Genomic DNA, 13830 nt, shown 5'->3' with positions numbered 1-13830 from the left:
TCCCCAGTGGACTTCATGACAGCGCCAGGCTTCCAGGAGGTCATGGGTTGTATGCTGCATGACTTAGGCTGGTTTATTTCTAGCAGACCCTACCATATCTCAAGCAGGAGGGGGAGTCCAGACCCCTACTGCTTAGGTTCTTAGTCATGCAGCTACAGTATATCAGACTCCGGGTGCACTACCCGCAGATGGGGCTCAGCTAGTTGCCGCAGTGGTACCCGAGCCCAGACCGGCTACGGACTAGGATCTGCAGAAGTTATTGGATAGATCGACTAGGCTACACCCTCCGATCTTCGGAGGTGAGCGTCATGAGGATGCCTAGTATTTCATCGATAGGTGTAGGGACATACTGCAGAACATGGGGATATTGGAGTCTCATGGGGTTTACTTCACTACATTCCAGCTGGAGGGCAGTGCCCGTAGATGGTGGTAATCTTATGTTCTTGGCAGGCCAGCGGGTTCTCCTCCTATTACTTAGGGTCAGTTCACACAGCTTTTCTTAGATAGGTATATTCCACCCTCTGAGAGGGAAGAGTTTCGGTATCAGTTTGAGCAGCTGGAGCAGAATCAGATGTCGGTGACCGACTATGAGGTGAGGTTTTCGGAGTTGTCCCGCCATGCACTGATGATACTTCCTACTGATGTAAAGAGGGTGCGGAGGTTTGTTGCAGGGTCGCATTCTGGTATTAGGGCCAACATGGCCCGAGAGGTTGAGATGGGGACTCCTTATCAGCTGGTAGTGGAGATTGCTTGGAGGATTGAGGGCTACCGTTTGAGAAGTAGAGAGTAGATGCAGCAAGAAAAGAGGGATCGATTCTCTGGAGAGTTTAGAGGTGCCCCGGCTAGGGGCAGAAGTGAGTTTGGGAGGGGTCAGTACAGCAGGCCCCCATATTCAGCACAACCACCTCCTCGAGGTACTCTAGTGTGCCCCTATTTCAGTGCTATACTAGAGATTTCTTACCGCCCGCCAGCCATCCTGGGTTCTTGCAATGGGTATTCCGATCCTCAATGTTCTTCTGGCTCCTACTTCAGTGCTATATCGGAGAGTTCATACCATCCACCGGCTATTCAGGCTTCTTTCAGTGGGTCTACGGGCCATCAGGGTCAGGCATCAGGGCAGCAGGTCACCGCACCAAGGGGTTGTTACGAGTGCGGAGATCTTGGTCACATGAGGAGATACTGCCTCAAACTTCGGGGCAAGGCAGTGCAGCAGGGCCAGCAGTCCATAATTTTGGCACCGGCTACCCAGCTGCCAAGAGGCAGAGGGTAGGCCGATAAAGGTCGTCCTATAGGTGGAGGTCAGTCAGGGAGAGGTCAGTCAGGTAGAGGCCAGCCAGCCGGCGCTCCAGCCAGATTTTATGCTTTTCCGGCCTGACCAGATGCATTGGCCTTAGATGCCATTATCAAAGGCATTATTTCCGTCTACGGTAGGGATGCTTCAATGCTATTTGATCCAAGGTCTACCTATTCATATGTGTCATCTCTGTTTGCTCATTTTCTGGATATTCCTCATGAGTCCTTGGGTACTCCTATTCATGTGTCCACTCTTGTGGGCGATTCTGTGGTGGTAGATCGGATCTATCAGTCATGTGTGGTCACATTCGGTGGTTTGAGACTAGAGCAGACCTCATATTGCTTGATATGACTGACTTTGAGGTCATCCTGGGCATGGATTGGTTATCCCCATATCACACCGTCCTAGGTTGCCATGCCAAGACTGTTACGTTAGCGATGCTAGAGTTGCCAAGGTTGGAACGGAAGGGTTCCTTAGTTAGTATATCTAGTTGGGTCATCTCTGTTCTGAAGGCTCGGGATATGGTCGAGAAGGGTTGTTTGGCTTATCGAGCTTATGTTCGGGATACCACCGTAGAGTCTCTGACGATTGATTCAGTTCTAGTAGTCTAGGAATTCGCCAATGTGTTTCTTTATGAACTTTCAGGTATGCCATCGGATCGTGATATCAATTTCTGTATTGATTTGGGCCCAGGTACCCATCCTATACCTATCCCAATGTATCGTATGGCTCCAAAAGAGTTGAAGGAGTTGAAGGAACAGCTTGAGGAGTTGTTAGCAAAGGGGTTTGTGAGACCCAGTGTATCACCTTGGGGTGCACCAGTGTTATTTGTGAAGAAGAAGGATGGAACCATGCGGATGTGCATTGATTACCGCCAGTTAAACAAGGTTACCATCAATAACAAGTACTCTTTGCCGCGCATTGATGATTTGTTCGACCATTTGCAGGGTGCTAGGGTGTTTTCTAAGATCGACTTGAGATCAGGGTATCATCAGTTGAAGATTCGGGACTCAGATGTTTCGAAGACTGCATTCCATATTAGATATGGCCATTATGAGTTTCTGGTGATGTCCTTTGGCTTGACTAATGCCCCAGAGACGTTTATGGACTTGATGAATAGGGTGTTTAGTCCTTATATTGATTCCTTTGTTATTGTCTTCATTGACGACATCTTGATATACTCACGTAACCTGGGGGAGCACGAGCAGCAATTGAGAGTAGTGCTTCAGACCTTGCAAGAGCAGAAACTATATGCTAAGTTCTCCAAGTGTGAATTTTGGCTAGAGTCAGTAGCATTCTTTGGGCATATTTTATCAAGAGAGGGTATTAAGGTGGATCCCAAAAAGATTGAGGCAGTTCAAAGTTGGACGCGTCCTACTTCAGTGACTGAGATCAGGAGTTTCCTGGGGTTAGCAGGTTATTATCGCCGATTCGTGCAGGGCTTTCTATCCATTGCAGCACCTTTGACTAGATTGACCTAGAAGGGTGCTCATTTCCGTTGGTTCTATGATTGTGAGGCAAACTTTCAGAAGCTTAAGGCGGCTTTGACTACAACACCGGTTCTAGTTTTGCCTTTTGGTTCAGGGATGTATATGGTATATTGCAACGCTTCACATGTTGGATTGGGATGTGTATTGATACAGGAGGGGTGAGTTATTGCATATGCTTTATGTCAGCTGAAGATTCATGAGAAGAATTACCATGTGCATGACCTAGAGTTAGCAGCGATTGTTCATGCTCTTAAGATATGGAGGCACTATCTGTATGGGGTGTCATGTGAGGTATATACTGATCATTGCAGCTTACAGCATTTGTTTAAGCATAGGGATCTCAATTTGAGGCAGCATAGATGGCTTGAGTTACTGAAATATTACGACGTCACCATTCTTTATCATCTAGGCAAGGCAAATGTGGTTGCGGATGCCTTAAGCAAGAAAGCAGAGAGTATGGGTAGTTTGGCATTCATTTCAGCAGAGGGGAAACCACTAGCTTTGGATATTCACTCCTTGGCTAACAGACTTGTGAGGTTGGATATGTTAGAGCCCAGCCGGGTCCTTGCATGTGTTGTTGCTCAATTTTCATTATTGGGGCAGATTAAGGCTCGGCAGTTCGATGATCCGCATTTGGCAGTTCGTAGAGAGACAGTACTATAGGGTAGTGCCAATGAGGTTTCTATTGGCAAGGATGGTGTTCTGCGACTCCAGGGTTGCCTATGCGTTCCTAATGTCGATGGCTTGAGGGAGAGGATTCTAGAGGAGGCACACAGTTCACGGTATTCTATTTATCCAGGTGCTACGAAGATGTATAGTGACTTGAGGCAGCATTATTGGTGGCGGCGGATGAAGAAATACATAGTTGAGTATGTGGCTAGATGCTTGAATTGCAAGCAGGTTAAGTATGAGCACCAGAGGCCAGGTGGCCTATTTCAGTAGATGCCTATACCTAAGTGAAAGTGGGAGCGCATTACTATGGACTTCGTAGTTGGGTTGCGGCAGACATTGTAGAAGTTTGATGTGGTTTGGGTCATTGTCGATAGATTGACCAAGTCGGCACACCTCATTCCGATTGTGACTACCTATACTTCAGAGAGGTTGGGTGAGATCTACATTTGGGAGATAGTTCGGTTGCACGGTGTGCCTATTTCCATCGTATCATATAGAGGCCCTCAGTTCACTTCCCATTTCTGGAGAGCCGTACAGAGTAAGTTGAGGACCCGTTTAGATGGGCAGGCCCCTATTGGGCGACCTCTGATCAGATGGTAAGTTATATGCCAAGCCTACTATGGTTGAGAGCCTATGAGTGAGCCTAGTTGGCCGAGATACGGAGCCTAGTATGGCGGAGTGCCGAGCCTAATACGGCAGAGTAGTTACATATATACCAAGCCTTATAAGGCCGGACATCTATATTACTTACAATATTGAGAAAATAGAGTCAGTATCAGCAAGTGAGCATATCTTCAGATTATCTTTGACCCCCAGTCACTTTTAGTTATTATATTATCAGTTCAGTTTCAGATTTCAGTATATTTCCTTACATACTCGGTACATTATTTTGTAATGACATCCTTTTTTCTGGGGCACTGCATTTCATGCGTGCAGGTTCAGATAGACAGACGGGCAGACCTCCTCAGTAGGTGTTGCCCGAGTTCAGCTTTATCGTTAAGCTCCACGTCCTTTGGAGTTGCCAGGTCTAGAGTGTTGTGTACATCCTCTATATATATATATATATATATATATATATATATATATATATATATATAGGTTATGGGTAGGTCACGGCCCTATTCCGATCAGAGTACATCCAGCAGTAGAGTCTTGCAGACATATCCTGTCAGTTAGTGAAGTATGTTGGGCTTGTAGGCCTTGTACGTATATTTTGTTGGCTTGTCAGTTATAGTAGTTATGACGGCCTTACCGACCCAGCTTTATGTTGATATTTAGTTAGCATTAGTCTCTATTCGGTCTTATATCTTGCTTGGCAAATTATCTTGTAATGTGGACCATGGCCAAAGTATGACATTACATGTTCAGAGCCTCTTAGTCGCAAGTGGTACGCAAGGATAGGTGAGGCACCGGGTTTCGGTCTTGCCCCCAGGCTCGGCGCATGACAATTTTTCGGGTTTTTTTACATGAATATTATTTCAATATTACTTTGTTAAATTTTTGATACGTAAATCTATGTTTAGCGAAAATTAAAAAAATTGACAACATATGATTTATTAACATATTCTTATGGGAGAATTTTCTTTATAATATATGATAGTTATTTTTTAGTCATCTGGCAATAATTTTTCGTTGATATACACTTTTAATGGTTTGCGCTGTTCGACCCTCGGCAGTGCACACAGTATTTTGGATCGGGTCGTACGACCTCGGCATAAATCGTGCGTGATAATTGTAACAACCCGACTGGTTGTTTTGCTTTCTAGAACCTCACTCCCCTAAATAAGACTTCTCATACTTGCTTTTACTGATTTATGACTTGCGGGGATGGTTGGTTTGGGATTTGGAATAGTTTGAGCTGAAATTAGAACACTTGGTTCCATAAGGTTGGCTTAAAGGCCAAGTTTGACTTCGATCAACATTTTGAGTAAACGACCTCAGACTCGAGATTCAACAGCTCCAATAGGTTTGAATGATGATTTTGGACTCGGACGTATGTTCGGATTGGGTTTTGGATGACCCGGGAGCATTTTGGCGCCTAATAGTGAAAGTTGGCAATTTGAGCAAATTCCATAAGTTTGGGTTGAAGTGGATTGTTACATTATAGGCATCTGTCTGGGATTCCGAGCCTAGGAATAGCTCCGTATGATGATTCTAGACTTAGGAGCGCGTTCGAAAGTGGATTCGGAGGTCCGTAGGTCGTTTCGGAGGCATTTGGCAAAAAGTTAGAACTTGAAGTTTTTGGAAAGCTTGACCGAGGGTGGACTATTTGATATCAGGTTTGGATTTCATTTTCGAAAGTTGGAGTAGGTCCATAATGTCATTTTAGATTAGCACGCAAAGTTTGGCGTCATTCCGAGTTGATTTGATAGGATTCGGATGCGCAGAAGTGTTTTAGAAGTTCTTAGAGTTCATGAGTAAATTCATGCATTTTGGTGCCCAATTAGTTGTTTTTGATGTTATTTCGGTGTTATGATCGCACGAGCAAGTTTGTATGATGTTGTTAAACTTGTGTGAGTATTCGGTGTGGAGCCCCGAGGGCTCGGGTGAGATTCGGACGTGTAGGAGGAGTTGAAAGCACACCAGATTTTCTGGTGTTCTTTGCACCAATTGCAGGTCTCTCAAATACGAGAGATTGTTCTTTGCATTTGCGACAATGGCTTCACAATTGCGATGAATCCGACCCAGGCAGTGTTCGCATTTGCGATCCCAACAGACGTCGCATTTGCAACTCTGTGGTTGCATTTGCGATCCCAACAGCTGAAGCCCAGGCTTCGCATTTGCGAGGCTTTTGTCGCAATTTCAACCCTCGCATTTGCGAACCTGGTGTCGCAAATGCGACATCAGAGAGCTGTGTCCAGCTCTTTTAATGCGGGATTTAGGACATTATTTCATTTCACTTCATCCTTTTAGGCGATTTTTGGAGCTTTTGGAAGAGGGTTTTCACCTAGCACTTTGAGGTAAGTAATTTCTACACAATATGAGTTAAATACATAAATTATGGGTAGATTAACATGTAAAAATTAGGGAAAATCAAGGGTTTAGGTGAAAATCGAGGGTTTTGATAAAAACAAGATCTAACTGCGAAATTTGTTATGGAACGGAGTAAAAATCATATATTCTTGATCCTTAGGTTATGGGTAACAACTTTCTTCAAAACTTTCTGGAATTCGGGCACGTGGGCCCGAGGATGAATTTTAGGAACCTTGCATTTAGGGTTGGAAAATTACTTTAACTGTTAGAATATGAACTTTTGAGCTTGTATTGACTAGTTCTTACCACGTTTGATTAGTTTTGGATCGTTCGGCTCCAAATTGAGGGTTTTGAGCACATTCTTAAATTTGGAAGTAAGCTTTGAAGCAAGGTGAGTCTCCTTTCTGAACAAGAATAAGCTTTTAAGACTATATTATAAAAATTCAACTCTGGTATAGCGAGATTATCCTTTGTAGATGTCTTTGGCAGAATCGAAATAATATTTCTATGTCATGCATTAATTACAAATGTAAGATCAAGATGCACGATATTGTTAGCAATAAGAACAAGTAGTGTAACAGTCACGATTTTATTATGAAGTCGTACAACTCACTTTAAATTTGATATACCTGTTCAAATAACTGAAATAACTATCACAAATATATTAAAGCAGAGCAATACTGCTAAATTTATAAGGAAAGCAAAAGTGATAATAAGGATTCATGACTCACCGAATCTGCACTCAAGAATAGTAATGCTTTGAAAAATGCATGAAGCGCTTTTGGCAAGCGTCGATCGAAACAAACGCCTAAAATTTTAGAGATATATTTGATATCAACGAACCATTAGGTGGAAAAGTAATAGTTTGGGAGGTGATTTCCGTCAAGTACGATCAGTAGTTCCAAAATTGATGAAAGCAGAAACTGTAAAAGGTAGCTTGTCAAATTATACTTATGGCCTCAAATGAAAAATATTTAAATGACAAGAAATATAAAAGAAAGAACAGATCCAACATTCAGTGACTTATTGCTTCATGTCGAAAATGAAGAAGAGCATCCAATAAAAGAAGATTTGGTTCTTCTAGAAGACTTGGTTATCAACCCATCGGTAATAGTAGTGCATTTAAATAAGGAAAATATTTTCATCATTATATTAAAATACAATTTGTGCAAATTACATGATAGAAATTAAAGAGCTATCTTACCTGGCAGAAATGAATATGTTGATCAACTAAATAAAAGGTTGATTGCTAAGTTTTATGGTAAAAACAAAATATTTTTCAGTTTTGACACAACAAAAGATGATACCAACAATTACTACCAAGAAGAATACTTAAATACTTTAATACCAAATGGCCTTCTACCGTACATGTTTGTTGTCAATTTCATGATTTCTTATGTATGTTAGTGTCACCATATATATAATAGACTAAGTTAAAATTGATTTTCCATTGCATATAGTTTGATTTTCAAGAAAGATATGCCCATCATCTACTGAAAAACTTAGATCCGCTGAATAGCTTATGTAATAGTACACATATGGTATATAGAAGTTTTGACAATAACGTCATACATGCAGAACTTATGATATTGGTCAATGTGCTTCTAAGTATGTATTTATCCTCGAATTCAACTTTCGTATCTGAAACTAAAGAATATCCTTTTGAATTTGTGTGAAAATAATTTTTAGTATGTTTATGTTTTGTAGTTATAATAAATAAAGCACGAAGGCAAACATCCTAAATATTGGACTATATTTACAATAATATATTTTCTTACACGAATAACTATATGTTGCACTTTCAAGAGAGATATCAATATCGACAACAAGAGTTCTAATTATGGTAGAGGAACCAAAGCATTAGAAGGATACATATACAAAAAAACATCGTCTATAAAAAAGTGTTCGGTAAGATACCATCATAATTAGACACCTTTAAACTATAATACATAATTATCTATTTAACATACCTAAAATTGATCATTTGTGTAAATTCTGATGATGTCCTTTCATTTTGAATTCATGTATTATGCTAATGTACAATATTTTTTGGCATTTGGATGATTGTTGTATTATTATATATAAAGTGTGACGATCACTTATTTTAAAAGTAAATTTTGTATTCCGAGGTCTTAAAAACCTCTTTTTGGCTCACCTCGATTTACGTGCACAGTTCGAGTACCTTTCCGGAAAGCTTTTATGTGAAATCTAAGTAAAATAAGGAAATTGGCCTTAAAATTGATTAAAGTTGAACATTCTTGGTAAACAGACCTGAACCCATGATCTGATGGTCTCGTAGGGTCCATAGTAAAATATGGGACTTGGGCGTATGCCCGTAATTGAATTCTGAGATCCCATGCCCGAGAAAAGAATTTTTAAAGAAAATTATTTACTGGAAAATATAAAGGCTTTTAGGAGTGAATTGATGCAATTTCTTGATGGTATCGGGCCCATATCTTGGTTCTGGAACCCGGTACAAGTTTAAAATAATAATTTGGTTGAATCTGTGGAATTTGGTAAGAATCGGAGTTTGTTTGGTATAAAATGGACCTATAGTTGAGAAAATAGAAATTTCAATGTTTTTGAGTGATTTCATGAATTTGAGATTTAATTCATAGTTGGTGATGTTATTTTAATGATTTTATTGCACGAGCAAGTCCGTATGATGTTTATGGACTTGCATGCATGTTTGGCTTGGAGCCCCGAGGGCTCGGGTGAGTTTTGGATAGGCCAAGGAGTGTATTTGGACTTAGGAAGTTTCAGCTGGTATCTGGTATTTTTGCCCATGCCTCTGATCTCGCAATTGCGAGATTAGGCTTCGCAAATGCGAAGTTCTCAGGCTTGGGAAATGCGACTCAGGCGTCGCAAATGTGAGCATTGGGTGGGAATTGTGAAGCCTGCCCATCGCAAATGCGATGTCTTCCTTCACAATTGCGAAGATGACAAGAATTAGCAGGGGTCTCAAATGCAACAGATTCTTCGCATTTGCAAAGACAACAAATTTTCAAAGAATTGCGAACCCCTGGTCGCAATTGCGACATCTGCACCTGTGTAAATCATAACTTAGATGGATTTCTCTTCATTTTTCCAACTTTTCAAACCCTAAAACATCTTTGGGCGATTTTTAAAGGGCACAAACTCTTCCAAATCATTAGTAAGTCATTTCTAACTCATTTCTTCCAATCTAATCCATCTTTTTACATGATTTCATTTCAAAATCAAGAGTTTTTCATGGGAATTTGGGTGATTTTGGGTAGAAATTAGGATTTTCAAATTTTGGGGATTTGGACCTCGATTTGAGGTCCGATTTCAAAACAAATTATATATTTGAGTTCGTGGGTGAATGGGTGATCGGGTTTTAGTTCGAACCTCGGGTTTTGACCAAGCGGGCCCGGGGTCGATTTTTGACTTTTTGGGAAAATCATAAGAAAACCTATTTTCATGCATTAGAATTTGTTTATTTAGCATTTACTGATATCGTTAAGTAAATTGTGGCTAGATACAAGCGAATTGGAAGTGGAATCGAGAGGTAAATCGGTAGTTGAGGCTTGATTGTGTTCGTGGCAAAGAGGTAAGTGTTTGGCATAACCTTAGCTTGAGGGAATATGTGTTGTGTCTTATTTTCTATGTATTACTGTCGAGTACGACATATAGGTGAGGTGATGAGTATCTATACGTTGGTGTCAAGCATGCCCGTGAGTCTTATAATTGAATTTGTTATGATTGTATTATGTATTGATCATGCTTAATTGGATAGTTAGCAACTGTGGCACAAGATCCATGATTTCTTAGTAATTGGCAATTGTCAAATATTGGCTCAGGTTGAGGTTTATCTTGTAAATTAACTATTGAAATTGGATTGGTTATAGTTGATTCCCTTACCGGGAAGTTATTGTTTATGATATTGTTTCCCTGTCGGGATATTGTTGTTATATTATTGTTCCCTTGCTAGGATTCTTTGTGATTGGTGTTGATTTATATGATTGGGATCGGGTTGCACACTGCAACAGTATTATATAGGATTGGGTTGCACGCCGCAACAAGGAGTAATAAGAGAGGACAAGTGGGGTCGGGTTGCACGCCACAACAGTATCATATGATTTGGATCGGGTTGCACGCCGCAACAGTATTATATGATTGGGATCAAGTTGCATGCCGCAACAATGAAGAATAAAAGTGAATATTAATTCGTTACTGTTTTCCTTATTCTTGTTGATATGAAAATATGGTGTTCTTTATGCTCCTCTAGTTAAATTATATTAGTACTTGATATTCCCCGCAGCATGTTCCCCCTCCCCCTCTTTAATTGCTAGCTTCCGTTATTATTATTTGTCGTATATGCTTTAACTGCACAAGTTTATTTGGTAGTCTTGTCCTAGCCTCGTCACTACATCGTCGAGGTTAGGCTTGACACTTACCAGTACATGGGGACGGTTGTGCTGATACTACACTCTACATTGTGTGCAGATCCCTGTACTGGAGCTTTTGGACCATAGCGAGGTTGTTGCCTTCAGTCCAGCGGAGACCCGAGGTAGTCCTGAAGATGTCCGCAGGCCTTAGCGTCCCCTTCTATCCTTTCTATTTTGTTTTTATTTATATCAGAAATAGATTTGTATTTATTTTTTTATTCAGACCATTGTTTGTAGTATTCGTAGATGGTCTGTGACATTGTGATATCAGTCCTGGGTAGAGTTGGATTTTGGATTTTTGTACTAGTATTTAGTTAAACTATCAGATTTCGTCTTCCGCGTTTCTTTTATTATTATTATTATTCCGTTGTTGGTCACATGGTAATTTGAAATTGTTAAAAGGTTAATGAAAAAGGGTAATAAAATCAATAACACTCGGCTTGCCTAGATTTCACGAGTAGGCGCCATCACGACTCCCAAGGGTGGGAAATCCGGGTCGTGACAAGTTGGTATCAGAGCTCTAGGTTGCTTAGGTCTCAAAATTCACGGACAAGCTTAGTAGAGTCTGAGGGATCGGTACGGAGACGTCTGTGCTTATCCCCTAGAGGCTATAAAGTTTAGGAATGACTTTACATCTATTGTTCTCTGTCATGCGATTTGATTTCTCAATGCTAATTGAAATTCTACTATGTTCTTTCGTAGATGGATAGAACGCGTGCTTCCTCATCCGTTGATCAGCTGCCCGAGCCCCTAGTAGCAGCTCCCATGAAGGCCAGGGGACGAGGCCGAGGCAGTGCTAGGGGCCGAGACAGGGGCAGAGCTCAGCCCAGAGTAGAAGCACCAACGGCAGAGCCTCAGGTAGAGTTTGATGATGAGGTTCCGGCCTAGACTGTTCCAGTGGGCCCAGCTCAGGTCCCATAGGGGTTCATCGCTACCTCGGTACTCCAGGATGCTCTGGTCCGTCTAGTGGGCCTTATGGAGAGTGTCACCCAGTCATGCTTACTTCCTGTAGCACCAGCCATCTCTCGGCCTGGGGGAGGAGCACAGACTCCCGCTACCCGCACTCCGGAGCAGATGGCTCCCCAGTTTCAGACTCCAGCAGCTCAGCCAGTTGGAGCAGTTCAGCCGGGTGTAGTAGCTCAGACCACTGATGGAGCAGTTATGTCTGTCGACGCTTTGTGGAGATTGGACAGGTTCACTAAGCTGTTCACTACTACTTATGGTGGTACATCTTCAGAGGATCCCCAAGATTATTTAGACAGCTGTTATGAGGTTCTTCGGAACATGGAGATAGTGGAGACCAATGGCGTCGACTTTGCTGCTTTTCGTCTGTCAGGTTCTGCCAAGACTTGGTGGAGGGATTATTATTTGGCTAGGCCAATAGGGTTTCCTGCCTTGACTTGGGATCAGTTCTCTCAGCTATTTCTAAAGAAGTTTCTTCCTATCACTCAGAGGGAGGACTATCAAAGGTAGTTTGAGCGTCTCCAGCAGGGTTCTATGACCGTCACTTAATACGAGACCAGATTCATTGCTTTGTCTCGTCATGCTCTTATTATACTTCCCACCAAGAGAGAGAGGGTGAGGAGGTTTATTGAGGGACTAGATCAGCCTATCAGATTGTAGATGGCTAAGGAGACAGGGAGCAAGATTTCTTTCCAGGATGCGGCCAATGTGGCCAAGAGAGTTGAGATGGTTTTATCCCAAGGGAGTGGTCAAGGGTCTGACAAGAGGCCCCGTCATTCTGGCAGGTTCAATGGTGCCTCATCTGGAGGCAAGGATTCTTTCGGTAGGGCCCATTCTCACAAGCTGTTTCATTCAGCATGTCAGACTTCTCATGGTGATCTAGGTGGTCGTGGTTCATATGTGCAGTATTCTGATCAGTAGTCCTACCGTGAACCATCAACTCCTATCAGAGCACCCCCTCTTCAAAGCTATTCTCATGGTCAACCAGCTCTCCTGGGTCAGTCTAAATTTCCTCAGCCGCAGCCCTTAGGTTGATTCTTTGAGTGCAGTGAGTATGGTCATATCCGAATGGCTTGTCCGAGATTAGTAGGTGTTCAGCCGCAACATCAGGGTTCCCGTGTCATGGTTTAGGCATTGGATGTTCCACCACCCGCTCAGCCAGCTAGAGGTGGAGGTAGAGGTGCTAGAGGTGGAGGTAGAGGTATTAGAGGTGGAGGTCAGGCCGCTAGAGGTAGAGGCCAGTCAGCAAGAGGCTGTCCCAGGGACATAGTTTAGAGTGGTGGGGCCAGCCCCGATGTTATGCTCTTCCAGCCAGGCCTGAGGCTGAGGCTTCCGATGTAGTTATCACAGGTACGGTTTTGGTATGCAATAGAGATGTTTTAGTTTTATTTAATCCAGGGTCTACATATTCCTATGTATCATCTTATTTTGCCCCTTATCTGGTTGTGCCTCGTGATTCTTTGAGTGCACATGTATATGTGTCTATGCCGCTGGGTGATTCTATTGTTGTAGATCGAGTTTATCATTGGTGTGTCGTTATCATTGGGGGTCTTGAGACTCGTGTAGTTCTCTTACTTCTCGATATGGTAGACTTCGATGTATCTTAGGGATAAGCCGGTTATCCCTTTATCATGTTATATTGGACTGTCACGCCAAGACAGTGACCATAGCCTTGCTGGGTTTTCCTCGTTTAGAGTGGATAGGGACTCCTGGTTATTCCGCCTATAGGGTTATCTCATAAATGAAGACTTGGTGTATGGTTGAGAAGGGATGCTTAGCCTATTTGGTGTATGTTCGTGATTCTAGTGCCGAGGTTCCTTCTATGGATTTTGTGCCTGTTGTTCTGAGTTTCCAGAGGTATTTCCTTCAGACCTGTCGGGGATGCCACCCGATAGGGATATTGACTTTTGCATTGATTTGGCTTCGGGCACTCAACCCATTTCTATCCCGCCATATTGTATGGCCTCTCCATAGTTGAAAGAATTGAAAGAACGGTTGCAAGACTTGCTTGATAAATGCTTTATTAGGC

This window comes from Nicotiana tabacum, chromosome 16 (genome assembly GCF_000715075.1).
Source record: "Nicotiana tabacum cultivar K326 chromosome 16, ASM71507v2, whole genome shotgun sequence".
Lineage (NCBI taxonomy): Eukaryota > Viridiplantae > Streptophyta > Magnoliopsida > Solanales > Solanaceae > Nicotiana > Nicotiana tabacum.
Note: the sequence above shows the minus strand (reverse complement) of the source record.